Source organism: Ostrea edulis, chromosome 6 (assembly GCF_947568905.1).
Source record: "Ostrea edulis chromosome 6, xbOstEdul1.1, whole genome shotgun sequence".
Taxonomy (NCBI): domain Eukaryota; kingdom Metazoa; phylum Mollusca; class Bivalvia; order Ostreida; family Ostreidae; genus Ostrea; species Ostrea edulis.
In genome coordinates this window covers 40,991,132-41,006,131 of record NC_079169.1, presented here as the reverse complement: position 1 = coordinate 41,006,131, position 15,000 = coordinate 40,991,132, and the positions used below count along the sequence as shown (strand labels likewise).

Genomic DNA, 15,000 nt, shown 5'->3' with positions numbered 1-15,000 from the left:
ATAGGCTGAGTTCACAGGAGGTCAGGGAGAATACATTTTTAAACCTTACCCTTACAGAAAAAAGGTACATTTTGGGTACCTTTGTTGGGTACACTTTTGGGTACATTTTGGATACATTACAGGTACAATTTGGGTACACTTTGGGTACTTTACGGGTACACTTTAGGTACACCTAAAAGTACCCGGAGTGTACCCAAAAGGTACCTGGAATGTACCTAAAGTGTACCTAAAAGTCTACCCTTTTTGGAACCGGACTTTGAAAATATTTCTAGCTGCAGACGGGTACTTTTTCGGGTACATTGTTCTTTCCCATGCAACTGTCTAAGTTAAAATTTTCCGGGGTACCTTTTGGGTACCTTATTATTTCCAACTTTCCAAGTATCAATTTTTAGGGTACCTTCTGGGTACAATATTTTTGGGTACACACTTTGGGTACGCTTCGGGTACACTAAAAAGTACCCAGAATGTACCTAAAGGGTACCCAAAAGTCTACCCTTTTTGGAACCGGACTTTAAAAATATTTTTAGCTGGAGGCAGGTACTTTTTCGGGTACATTTTCTTTCCCGTACAACTTTTTAAGGTTTTAATTTTTGGGGTACCTTTTAGGTACAATTTTGTCAACATTGTTGTTCCCATTTTGGGGTACCTTTTGGGTACATTTCTTTGATACATTTTAAGGGTATATTATGGGTACATTATTGATACAATCCAGGTACATTTTAGGTACTTTTCAGGTACAATCCAGGTACCATTTCAGAAACTTTTCTGGTACATTTTAGGTACAATTCTGCTACTATTTTAGGTACTATTCAGGTACATTATTGGTAAAATCCGGTTACCAATTTAGACAGTTTTTAGGTACAAACTGGGTACATTTTAGGTACATTATAGGTACTTTAAGGGTACAATTTTAGGTACAAACCCGGTGCCATTTTAGGTACGTTTTGGGTACAAACTGGGTACATTTTAGGTACATTATAGGTACTTTACGGGTACAATTTTAGGTACAAACCCGGTGCCATTTTAGATACGTTTTGGGTACATTCCGGGTACAGCATAAGTACCATTTTAAGTACACTCTGGGTGCCATTTTAGGCACTTTTTGGGTACCATTTATGACATTTTCCAGACTTTGCTTGCCTCTCCTAAAGTATGCTTGACTAACACTTCAAATGTACTGGAGTTCTGCTAGTTTTCATGAATATTACCAACCATGTGTCCTGAAAAAATGAAGAATCTTAATATATGAGAAATTGCATTTAATTCATACTATAAAAATTATGACAAAGCTTCTCTTCTTCGTAATCCTATTTCTCCTGCAAATAAAAAAAAAAACCCATTTAATGAAATATAATAAAACCAAATCACAATACGAATGTAGTTTATACTGCACTTTTCTTTGTCTTTAATTCAGTTGACTCGACGCTTTAAATTATCTTTATTTTACACCCGTTTAGTCTCTTGTAACCTTCTAAATTAAATATACTTATATATTATATTTTCTTGGATATTGTTCCTTTATTATTAATTCGATTAAAATCTAACAAATACATGTAAATAAGTGCATAAATGAAAGAAATTAAAAAAAACATTTTCATCATAAATGATTACCACATGCAATACAATACCAAGATTGCAATGAAAATATTTTAACTTATCTAACTTTGGATTAAATGGTTGTGCTAGATAATCATTCTTAACAGCAACAAGACATGAATGTGAACCATGGATGCCCCCAAACTTAACGCTTTTCAAGACAAGTAGGTCAAAATTCATGTCAAGGTCAGAAGATCAAATTTGGTACCATCAGAAAGGTCAAAAGGTCATTAATGAGGTACTTATATATACAGTTTGTATATATATTAAAAAATATTTTCTTGTCACAAAGAATAAAAATGGCAAATATAAAATCCCTACCCATTTTAGTTGAAAAGTTATAACTAAGTTAAAGTTATATCAATATGCCACTTATATTTTATTACAGATCATAGGATACAAAATATTTTAACAGCAATATTACCTGCGCATTTTAAAAAGTTTCACAAAAATGTGCTGTTGATTCTCTGGATAAGTTTTTGCTCACTTTCCTTTGGGAGAACATTGATGACGTACATTCTAAAAAAAATAATAATGCAATTATTTTGTGGGCATGTTATATATCTATTTAAAATTAATAGAAACAGTTTGTATGATCTGTTCAAATTAAATCAGTGATTTGAAACTGATAGTGGAATTAAAGTCATCCCAATTTGACTTGCTGTCAAACAAATTTAAGACATATCCCATACCGAAAAAAACTATAACTAAGTTATAACTTTGTAACTAAGAAAAGTTACAAAAAAGTTATAACTAAGTTATCGGAGTTTGGAACCACTTCTTCAAATAAAGTTATACTTTACTTATAACTCGGGTACAAAAAAGTTATACTCATGTATAAGTTATCATCTTTTATTTCAACATGAATACAACAAGTGCATAAAAGTTATCAAAAAGTTATACTTCAAAAAAGTTATACTTCACAAAAGTTATCAAAAAGTTATACTTAAGTTATGGAAAAGTTACAAAAAAGTTATACCCAACAAAAATTGTGGAAAAGTTACAAAAAAGTTATACCTGACAAAATTTATGGAAAAGTTACAAAAAAGTTATACCTGACAAAAGTTATGGAAAAGTTACAAAAAAGTTATACCCGACAAAAGTTATGGAAAAGTTACAAAAAAGTTATACCCAACAAAAGTTATGGAGAAAGTTACATAAAAGTTATACCCGACAAAAGTTATGGAAAAGTTACAAAAAAGTTATACCCGACAAAAGTTATGGAAAAGTTACAAGAAAGTTATACCCGACAAAAGTTATGGAAAAGTTACAAAAAAGATGGGGATAATAAGACATTACCGATTATAAACAGCGACTATTATTGGTATATTAATTTCATTTATAAAGGTGGCCCAGTGGTTAGAGCATCGCGCTCCAAATCACATGGCCTCTCACCTCTGTCGGCGCGGGTTCGAATCCCGCTCACGCCGGTAAGTGAGAAAGTTTCCCAGTTTACTTTCGGAAGGTCGGTGGTCTCTTCCAAGGTACATTGTATCTGGGTTCTCTCTTCCACCAATAAAAACTGGGTGCCACCAGATAACTGAAAAATTGTTGAGCGTGGCGGAAAACATCAAACAATCAATCATTTATAAAGTTTGGCACAAAAATATGAATAAAATATTCATCACTAACTCTTTGTACATATTATCACATTAAAAATTGGACAATCCCTTATGAAGGGAATCCCATATATATATATATATATATATATATATATATATATATATCACATTACTGAATGTATAAAAGCTAGGTCTGTTTCATGTTCTGGAGGCTGACTTGGGAACTAATCTTGGTCCTCATCGAAAACTTGACAATGGCCTCTGAATCCCAGCATCGTCTTTAAATAAAAAAGAAAATACTCTAGTAACTAACTGTCATTGATTCTCCAATTTAAAAGATGGATGTCAGAAATTACAAGTTTTTTTGTTTTCACCTTTTAAATACATCTTCACAAATTGAAAGAAATGTGGGCGACTGATTATTCTTATTCGAAGTTAAAAACAATTTGTTATTAGTGTTATATAAAGAATTTATTAATTAGATTATAATCTCTTACCAAGAATAGTGTTTAAAATGGTCTTTTCATTTGCACCAGTTAGGTTCTCCCTCCTGAAAAGTTCCACTTGTTGGTTTTTTTTTGGCTTATATAAAGCTTGTATATCTTTGGGATAAATGTAGATCCCACTACCAGGCATCAGCTCCATCATCTAGAATAAGAAAAAGAAGCCAAGATAAAAGAAAATCACAATCCATTTATTTCAAAGCTTTATTATTATTATTAAAAATTAAAAAAAAAAAGACTCAAAAACTTTTTTAACCTCCAGTTAACATTTTTTTTATTACTCATTCCGAAATTTTCTTATCTAATTTATAGCTTTTTTAACTTCATGTGAATAAAAAAGAATTTTCTCCCTACTTTCCTACTCGACCCTTTTTATCCCTAGTCGGGAGAGGCCTAGAGGGCAAGCAAATATTTTCTTAAAGATATAAATATTTTTTTTCAGTATTAGGGAAGGGAAATTCTATACTATTATAAACACATTTTCTTATTTCTAAATCATGTAAATTTTCATAATCGTACTTTTATTATTTAAAAATGTTTGTCCACATAAGAATATGTATTTTGTCAACAAAATGGAGGGAATCAAGAAGGGCTAATATGTAGGACTGTATAGTCCAACTGCAGTTTTAATTATCCTCAAGTTAAAATAAACTTAATACATTCTGACAAAATTTGTGTAAATATTGTAAACAGAAACTTGCTTGAAAAGGCCTACCTAAGATCTTGGCGGGATGCACGCCAGAAAAGCCATGGCAGCTGGCTTTCACCAAATCCCCAACTTTATACTGGCAAATCTCCTTTCTTGGATCTTTGATGCGTGATATGGTTATGATGCTGACCTTTTCTTCCTCTATCCACTCCATAAGGGCATACATGGTTCGTTGAACAAAGTAATAATAGAACCTTTCAACTTTCACCTTCTTGAACCGACGCTATCTTGTTTGAAAATGGAGAGCGGAGCCGATTTGACCAATCAGCGATTAGAGGAAATACCGGAATCAAGGAATTCAAAACCTTTATGACTTCAAATGATTAAAAATCGTAAAGTATATACGTGAGATTTTTTTTAGTTATTCATCAGTTTTGCTGAAATTGATCAGGAACAATCAAACGTATTTTTATTTTTACGTAAATACCCGATTCGCACACTTCCGGTTATTCCGGATGTAAACGAAGAAGGCGCCATTTTAAAAACAAAGATTGAAATAAAAACGAAACACTCGTCACTGCTCCGAAGCTATGTACCCTCACAAACGTGGTAGCTACCAGGTTTTCCATGCTGATAAGTCTAATCCAACACTCAAAGTATCCCTTTGGCGAATGCAACAAGGAAAAGACAACATTTCATCAGAAAATTTCGACAATCGAAGTGTGGCGTGTGAAACTGCTGGCCCTGTCGCCATTATGATTATCGATGCCTTTCATGAGAAATCATTTAACCAGGTTAGTTTTCGTTACGATTGTGTACCGTAACTGTTGATGTAGTTGAAAGGTAACAAGTTCCTAGATTTCGTTTTATGCATTATATTCTGATGCTTGTAAATGAACCAATATTCATAATCGTAAGTTACAAGCCCGGCATGTAGCCATTATTTTATTTATTACATTTTATTTGTGAATTTTTATTTCCCCTCAGAAATGACTTCAAATTGTAAAATGTTAAAATGCAATGTCAAGCAGATTTATTTACTTATTTCTTTTTTACGTCATCAGTCACATTGTGATTTATAGGTATCATAGGTTATATGATCGATATATATAATAGCCTATCAAATGACATGTTGCACTGAACATTATATAGAAACATTTGTGCTATTTATGTACTTTTACAATATTTGTTTTGTTTTTAGTTGCTTCAAGATGTTGCTGAAGAACCTGCTTTCTTACCATATCATATATGTTGACGGAGATTCAGAATGAGACAAAGAGTTTGATATATGATCCTACACCTGACAGAAAAAGTTGAGGATCTTGGACCACTTTGGTGCTCATCTTGTTTCTATTTTGAGGATTGTAATGGATAATTGAGATGCCTTTTCCATGGCATCCAACATATTGAAACCCAAATAGCATTTGCGGTTTGTGTTCATCAGCAGCTACTGACGTTGTCCCAAGCTCTGAAGTTTGACATCAGTGAAAGGGAACAGACAGGGTTGCTGTTATTGGAGCCTATGTAAAAGACCTTTGAAATCTGAGGAACAGGCAGTCCTTTTGACCTTAGCTGGAGAGTAGGTCTGTGTGGTTTTCTTCAAAAGACTACTTGTGGACGAACAGGTTGAGACAACAAAATAATTCGATTCAAGGAAACGTTCATTGGGAGATTAGAAACTTTTGTTAAAGTAACAGGACATGACTACAAATGAAAAACTTTGTTTTGTTTTCACAGTTCCTAACAGGATTGAACAGGAATATAACATGAACATGTTCAATGTCCAGAACAGAGACATCATTTAACAGTCATACCTTGTTTTGTGTCACATTTACCAATGAGATTTGAATATAGAAATATTTTTTGATACTTTTTTGGAAAAGACGTTTTTATATATATGCCTTAATTTGATTTTGATAGACTATGCATACCTAAATTGATGAATAGTGTCTCTTTTAACATGGAACAGAAGTCCATATGGACTTATTTTTAATAAATACTGTGACATATCTCATACTTGTGTTCAGTTCATTATTCGTTTCAATTAAACAATTTGACCTGCCATTCTCCATAAATAGCACCTAGTGGTAATTGATCAACAATCATCATACATGGTGTTTTGAATTCTCACGGGTTGTATCAGCGTATAAAGTTCATTAAAAATATAATATATAGAATGTTTTATTGATCGTACAATGCATTTATTATTCTATAAGTAAGGATCCTGGATTTTGTAATTTTTCCATGCAATTTCTAATCAATTCCTTAATCATCCCCCCAAAAGAAAAAGATTTAAAAATTCAACATTGAAATTTCCCTCTGACTAGCTTTTTTGTGGCAAAATAAGAAATGACACAGTTCACTGAAGTGTTTGAAAGTGAATAATCACTAAAAATTTACAGAAGTCAATCCAGTTAAAGACCCAATTTTAAGATAATGCCCCAAAATTGTAAACTGCCTGTCAATCAAACATTTAACAATAGATCTCAGGTGGAGGGACATCTGCAGACACTGGTCTCCAGCTACCCCAGAGAGGTGTTTTGATAACAATAACAGCCAGTATCTACAGGCATTCTTTAGATCTTGAGGAAGCCCAGTATACCAGAGTTTTGATAGCATTGACCTGTCCACAACTGCTATTTTCTTGTAATTCAATTGTTTTTAAAAAGACCTCTGAACACTGGAATTTCAATAGTATTTTTCCCCCCTTTATATACATGTATTATAAATTACACAATCAGAAATCAAACAATAATTTGCACAATAATTTCTAAAATTTATAACTTATTGAAATAATTTATGTCATGAATTTTTTATACCTCTATATTTATAACAGAAATTATTCATTGAGTCAATGACTAAGAGAGAGGGGGTGGGTGTAGAATGTGTGTCATCTACCCTTACATGTAGGAATACAACCATTATTCAAACACTATGACCACAGAAACTCTGCAGAGGTCCCTGAGACAGGTCCTGTGTATATCAAGACAGCATGGACAGGTAGATTTCTACCATGTTTTGTCTGTATTTCTTAGAGTGTCATGGGATATAGCAATTAACACCTTGGTAGACCCTGGCCACTCCAGGTAAATAACATCTGTTTAGATTGGGCTCCACCTACATTTTCACAGACCAAAGGGTCATGAGATAGGTCTTTAACATTCAGTTAATTACTATGAAAGTGTCAAAAAGTATTGGTAACCCCCACCCTCAAATGACAAAGTCCCAAAACTGGTACATAAATATTGGATATGCTTGAAAATGGCTAAGTCCAGAAAAGTTACATTTTAGTTATACATGAAAATGACAAAGTTCAAAAAGTTACACTTTAGTTATACATGAAAATGACACAGTCCAGAAAAGTTACATTTTAGTTATACATGAAAATGACAAAGTTCAAAAAGTTACACTTTAGTTATACATGAAAATGACACAGTCCAGAAAAGTTACTTTTTAGTTATAACTTTTTTGTACCTCAAGGCCTAGGTATAATTAAGTTATACTTTAGTTATAACTTAGTTATAACTCATTTCGGTATGTATATCAGGGTCATGGACTTCCCATACACTATACATATAGGCCTAGCAGTCTCATTGGACTTACCTAAAATGTGCATGAACTGAAGTGTCATTCAGAGTAAACTCATTTTGGAACTATATAAACATTGATCCAGGTCTGCATAGTGCAATTCTCAGAATGGCATATTAAAACCAGTCTGGTCAGTGGTCACACCATATAAATTCTGTATCCATCATGAATTATATTCTGAAAGAGAAATGAAATTGTAAATAATCAAAGGATACCAAAGACCTTCCTATAACCAAATTACAGGACCATAAATAAATATTTCTAATCACTGGTCACTTGTGCTATCAACTTAAATTTTTACTTGTCAATTGATAACTCTTACTGTTCCTTCGGACCAATCTGATTAAAACCAGCTCCTCGATCCGCTCCTCGTATTGCGACAACATAAAAATAAAGGAGCGGATCGAGCTGATTTTAACATAATGCCGACGTTACTTAAGTTATTTCAGTTTGACCTGCTTTGTACATAATAAGAGTGGTTAAACTATGAGGTGTTACAAATGAAATAGCATTGCTGTGTCTAGCGAGTAGATATCTAGTTGATGCAAATCGCGGGTTATCAAGTGCCGGGTAGAAAATGAAAATCGTCTTAGTGTCCGACAATAGACGCATTTAGACTAGTTAGTGAATTTCATTGTCCTACTTTACAAAAGACACATGAGTTACATAATTCAAGATACCTCTGACTGTTACCCTTGCTTTCTTTATATGCTATGTGCAGTGAAGATCATCAGACACAAATGTGAAAGGGATAAGAATCGGAGGAATTTCGGATTATCAGTGATCATGACTGGCATGAAGTCAAAGAATCTACAAAATACACTAGTGTGTAAATCACTTACTTAATGGTTGGGAGTCTCTTCAGGATAACACCACGAACTCCCTCGGGTCCCTGTTGAAGGCTATTCTTTGTCTGTTCATAATGTTTACGGTAGGTCACAACATCATAAAAATGGCGTCTGCATGGTCTGCATGCTGACTATGCGCGGGAACTTGGAGTGCACACCCGATGCTTTTTATCAGGAACCCGATCTCAATTTACGGTTGTTAGAGCCAATTACTGTGAAGACCCGCTCTGAATTGATTGGTTAATTAATTAATAAGTTAACTAGTTTATAAAAATAATATGATGATCTTCAATAATTTCCTTCTGCAGGGACATCTTTTGACATACAGTGTATATCAATATTAAAAAAAAAAAAAACACTCCCCCCCCCCCCCCAAAAAAATCAAATACAGATAGATCCATATATGTATGTATTATCATGATATATACAGATTGTTTACCAAATATATAATTAAATTCAGTGACTGTCAGATAATTTTTTCTTATGAAATTGCTGCAGACTAACAATCATGTAGCATTATCAAGTTCTCAAGACTATATCTTACTACTAGGTCTCTACAATTATTTATTTTTGATTGTTATGTTTTTAAAAATGGAAAATAGCTTTCCATTTAGAGGTTTAGGGATGGATCCCTTCATGTAATCCTTCAGATTTTCTTTAATACTATAGCTACCTTAATGGCAGAACAAAAAAAACTTTTTATAGATAAATTAAAATTCATTAACATCAACAGGATTTGCACTATTTCATATATATATATATATATATATATATATATATATATATATATATATATATTTTTTTTTTTTTTTTTTTTTAAACAAAAAATGTCTACAACATACATACATCAATAAAAAAAAAAACACGCCAGATTGAAGTTGGGTACATAATGCTGGTACAATTCACTATAAAAGCTTTCTTATTTCAAAATCAGTTGTGAAATTGTTTAATGTTTATTTTCATATTATTTGTATCTGTTGTGAAATGACAAAGTTTATTTAAATGGGTACATTTCGGGTACATTTTCAATAGTCACATTTAAAGTTGGTACATTACGGGTACAATTTAACTTTTTAATTTACCCAGGGTACATTTCTGGTAAACATTTCAACATTAATATTTTTTGTTGGGTACATTTCGGGTACATTTCAACTTAGTAACTTTAAAGTGGGTACATATCGAATACATTTTAACTTCCTTAATTGATACCCTGGGTACAATTCGGGTACATTTGAACATTTATATTTTTCTGTTGGGTACATTTCAGGTACATTTTAACTTTTCAATTTTTAATCTGGGTACATTTTGGGTACTTTTTACAATAGTCGGGTACGTTCCGGGTACTGTCGAAAAATGGCTAAGTTTTTTGCGGGTACTTTTTGGGTACATTTTTCAAGGAAAAAGTTGCTTCGGGTACCTTACAGATACATTTTGGGTACCTTTCGGGTACATCTCATTTCTGTAAGGGTACTTCAGTTCTGCGAAATAAAATTAAAATTGGCATGGATTTTGTCAAGGGAGGAAAATTGTAGTACTCGGTGAAAGCCACTTTTATACAGCCAGTACTTTGTTTGGGAGACTTTATAATCAATAGATTATAATCATATCTTGTTAGTCTTATTGTTTTTCCGCTTCTTTCTCGTGCATCCCGTGGGGATCTGGGTTAGAATTGGTCCTCAGTACCCCTTGCTTGTCGTAAGAGGTGACTAAATGAGGCGGTCCTTCGGATGAGACTGCAAAAACCAAGGCCCCATGTCACAGCAGGTGTGGCACGATAAAGAACCCTCCCTCCTCTAAGTCTGTAAACAATGAGCATAGGCCTAAATTTTGCAGCCCTTCACCGGCAGTGGTGACGTATCCATATGAGTGAAAATTTCTCGAGAGGGACAATATACAATCAATTAATCAATCTTTCTAGCGCCTAAAACTGTCCGACATCGTTCTCCGTAACCAGTTGATTAAAGTATTAGATATTGAAGGATATGATAGCTAGCTAGGCCAATGTATCTAGATGTGCAGAAATATTATTGTTTTCAGATTGAAGGGAGTTAGGGTACATTTTGGGGGGATTAAATGGGGGTGGGGTTTAACATAGAACTATATGGGTGGAAAATTAATTCCAAATTTCAACAGATATTATTTGACAAATAGATGGGGTCTTGAGAAATGATGAAAGGATGATGAGATCTACAAATTGGTATCAAGGTCAAGTGACTCCAGTGACCTTGACCTTGAAAACTTTAGAACCGGAACTAAAAGTAGTGATGGGCAATCGGACCAAAAACCATAATCGATTATCGGTAATAATCGGACACAAGTAATCAATTAATAATCGATTATAATCGGAATTGGCATTTAAGTGTTTTCCCCTCAAATTAGATGTAACAGAATCATTAAATGTATGGAAACAACATTTGAATTCTTTTTTGTTTCATTTGTTCACAGGTAAATAAATCAGGATTCCAATATATCAAGTGATGGAATTTATCTATAATCTCAATGTATCAAAGATATCAGAGATAGGCTCCTTTATTTGACTGTTGAATGTCATTGTTGTTACCGTCCTTCATATCTCCCGCCATTTTGTTTGCTTATTTTTGATCGGGTTTGACATACAGAAAATAAAATTTGAACAAAGTTGAAGTGATTTCCGGATTTTGTTTGGTCAACGATGTCGGCGACTTTTATTTTGTAATCGATTAGTAGCATCGTAGGTCTCTGAACGACCGACAATCGGATCATCGGCGACAATCGTTTCATCACTAGCTAAAAGCAACACGGACTATTCAGAAATGGCAAGAGGATAACAGGACCTACAAACCAGTATCAAGGTTAAGTGACTCCAGTGACTTTGACCTTTGACCTTAGAACATTAAACTGGTATTACTTAAGAACCAGGTGTGATAGAGTCATGGGGTAACTTTAAAATCGGGACTAATAGCGACATGGTCGTTCTATGTTCTATGGTCGTTATAATGATCTAGTTCGTCAATACAACCTATCATTGGGTCAAATGCTATCTGACTGTTTCATACTGATTGTTAGACCGTTCTTTTGCACACTGATTTTGACTACGGATAATTCCATTTACCTGATCAGGATATAGGGCTCACGGCAGGTGTGACCGGTCGACAGAGGATGCTTACTCCTCCTAGGCACCTGATCCCACCTCTGGTGTGTCCAGGGGTCTGTGTTTACCAAACTATCTATTTTGTATTGCTTATAGGAGTTATGAGATTGATCACTGTTCGTTATCTTCACCTTTCATGGAATCTTCAGAAATGACAAGAAGATGACAGGACCTATAAACTAGTATCAAGGTCAAGTGACTCCAGTGACCTTGACCTTTGAACAAAAAACTGACATTAGTTAAGAACCAGGTGTGATGGACTCATGGGGTCTTCAGAAATGATAAAAAGATGATGAGATCTACAAATTGGTATCAAGGTCAAGTGACTCCAGTGACCTCTGACTTTGAACATACAAACTGGTATAATTTTAAAACTGGGACTAATAGTGACATGGAATCTTCAGAAATGGCAAGAGGATGACAGGACCTACAAATTAGTATCATGGTCAAGTGATTTTTTAAGGCCCATTTTGGGTCCGAATTTCGGCCCTTTCCCCTCCTTAAAGTTGTAAAAAAAATTCCCAATTTGGCTTGCATTTTTCCCAATAATAGAATTCTGAAAGAAAAACGTGTTTTGAAAAAAACAAACATTCGATGCAAATTTTATAGATACGACTTAACAAAAAGTTATGGGAATGATGATTTGGATAGAATAGTTGAAAATTTTAGAAGGTTAAAGAAAATTAGATGTGTAAAATAAAGATAATATAACGTTTGATATGATTTTAAAACTTATTTACGATAAAATTGATGTTTCCCAATTTGACTGAAATGTCGAAAAAAAAATCCCAATTTGAAAGCCACAGGACCCTTGTAAAAAATGTTTTTAAAAAAAACCAGATTAGGGATTTTTTGAAAAATTTCAAAATCAAAGCCTTCCAGATATAGATCTTTTAAATGAAGTTAACATTGGCCTGAATTTTGTCAAGGGAGGAAAATAGTAATACTCAGAAAAATCCACTTTTATACAGCCAGTACTTCATTTGGGAGACTTAATAATTGGTAGATTATAATCATATTTTGTTACAACTGTATTTTAAACCAATTTATCATTAATTCCACTTTTGGTAATCATACTTATACTCCAACTGTCCTTTCAAACAATGAAATTCTTCAAAACCATACTTGAGTTTTAGACACATTTGATATCCCAGTCAATGGGTTGGATGAATATGAGTTACCTTACCTATACTGGATTCCTAAACTTCTTAAAAACCTTTAAAAACAAAGCTGCATTGCTGGATCCAGTAAATTTTCTACCAAACCCCTATCTTTGCTCCTTTTGAAAATATTAACAGCTGTGAAGGAGTAACTTTAAACGTACTGTGCGACTACATATGCCAGAAGTGGTGTAAATTAAATGTGGATTCATAAAAATTCTAAAGAACTTTTAGTAAACTTGAAATCACAAAACTTTTCTTAAATCAACAACATCAAAACTTATGACTTTTCACCACTTAACATGACCATTCCTCATGATGAATTAAATGCTATACTTTTTGACATCATAGAAGACTACTTCCACAAAAATGTAAAATGCAGATATCTAGTGATCTAGTGATCAGTCATCCAAAAAATTACTTTGTTGAACACCACTCTGATTCCCTGCACAAGTACTCTGAAGTTGAAATGAAAAATATCCTGGATATATATCCTCATTGACAATATCTTCATGGTCTTTGGTGATCAGGTCTTCCAACAGTCTATTGGAATTCCCAATGGCATGAATTATGCTTCTTTGTTAGCAGACCTGTTTTTAGGTCACCTGAGTAAACTCAGGTGACCTATTGCAATTGGTTTTCGTCAGTCGTCCGCCGTGCGTTAACAATTGAACATTTTTAACTTCTTCTTAATAACTACCAGTCCAATTCTTTTCAAATTTGGTATGAAGCATCATTGGGACAAGGGGGACATAAATTGTAAATTTCAGGACTCCAGCACCCCTGGGGTCCTAGGGTTTGGGCAAAAACTGCCCAAAATTGACCAATTTTCAAAAATCATATTCTCAAGAACCACACACATGTAAGAAAAACTAAATGCATAGTGATGTATAGCAGGAAGGCCTCTACCAAAATTGTAAATTTCATGATCCCCGGGGTAGGGGTTCTGACCCCAGGGCAGGGCCAAACTTATCATATAGTGTTTATGTGTAAAACACTTAAATTGCATTTTCTTTAATGCTATTGATGCTAAATTGAAAGTAAATAGATATTTAGAAAGAACAGGTAGTCCTTTACCAAAATTGTAAATATGATTATTCCAGGAGTAGGGGTTTTGGTATCAGGGTGGGGCCAAAATGGTCAGTTATTAAATGTGTGAACAACTATCATTCAAATTTGGTATGAAACATATTTGGAACAAGGGGAACATAAATTGTAAATTTCAGGACTCCTGCACCCCTGGGGCCGGGCAAAAACTGCCCAAAAATGACAAATTTTCAAAAATCTTCTTCTCAAGAACCACACATATGTAAGAAAAACTAAATGCATAGTTATGTAGGGCAGGAAGGCCTCTACCAAAATTGTAAAATTCAGGATCCCCGGTGTAGGGGTTCTGACCCCAGGGCAGGGCCAAACTTGTTATAGTGTTTATGTGTAAAACACTTTAATAACATTTTCTTTAGTGCTTTTGATACGAAATTGAAACTAAATGGATAGAGCAGGTAGTCTTGTAAATTTGATTTTCCCCAGAGTAAGGGTTTTGACCCCAGGGTGGGGCCAAACTTAGTATATAGTATTTATGTGTAAGTTTGTTGATACTGTATAAAATCTAAATGCATACTTAGGAATAGCAGAAGAGGATATACAAAAAATGGTGAATTTCACAACCCAGGGTTATGACTTCATGATGAGTCCAAATTAGTCATATCTTTTGATGTTTTATTGTTAGTACACCTATTATTTAATGCCTTTCATCAGTGTATGCACTTTTGAGTGCAGTGAATGATGTCTTGTTTTATACTTTTAGAAATTAGGAATTATAATTTAGCTTAGATATTTAAAACAGGAATTTTTTTCTAGATTTCATAGCCCATGGAAGTAGTGATACTTCTTCACTAGTATTCAGGTGACCGATAAGGCCTGTGGGGCTCTTGTTATATTCCTATGAAGCAGAGATTATTCAA

General features: G+C 33.8%; 1 protein-coding gene and 4 long non-coding RNA genes across 5 annotated transcripts in view; 2 read left to right on the top strand and 3 right to left on the bottom strand.

Moving 5' to 3' along the window:
• LOC130046775 (uncharacterized) overlaps nucleotides 1-15,000 on the bottom strand; it is a 215,051-nt gene that overhangs the window by 73,808 nt on the left and 126,243 nt on the right. The gene's annotated exons all lie outside the window — the stretch shown is intronic.
• Nucleotides 1-15,000, top strand: part of LOC130046770 (activin receptor type-2B-like) — a 183,071-nt gene that overhangs the window by 105,963 nt on the left and 62,108 nt on the right. The gene's annotated exons all lie outside the window — the stretch shown is intronic.
• LOC125661481 (uncharacterized) lies at nucleotides 1,245-8,938 on the bottom strand. Its single transcript, XR_008795777.1, has 4 exons — nucleotides 8,741-8,938; nucleotides 7,914-8,075; nucleotides 2,021-2,115; nucleotides 1,245-1,316 (listed from the first exon to the last, which is right to left on the bottom strand). It is a non-coding gene; the product is annotated as an uncharacterized LOC125661481 (long non-coding RNA).
• LOC130046776 (uncharacterized) lies at nucleotides 2,435-3,765 on the bottom strand. Its single transcript, XR_008795780.1, has 2 exons — nucleotides 3,656-3,765; nucleotides 2,435-3,436 (listed from the first exon to the last, which is right to left on the bottom strand). It is a non-coding gene; the product is annotated as an uncharacterized LOC130046776 (long non-coding RNA).
• LOC130046773 (uncharacterized) lies at nucleotides 3,383-6,324 on the top strand. The gene is made up of 2 exons (XR_008795771.1): nucleotides 3,383-5,104; nucleotides 5,512-6,324. It is a non-coding gene; the product is annotated as an uncharacterized LOC130046773 (long non-coding RNA).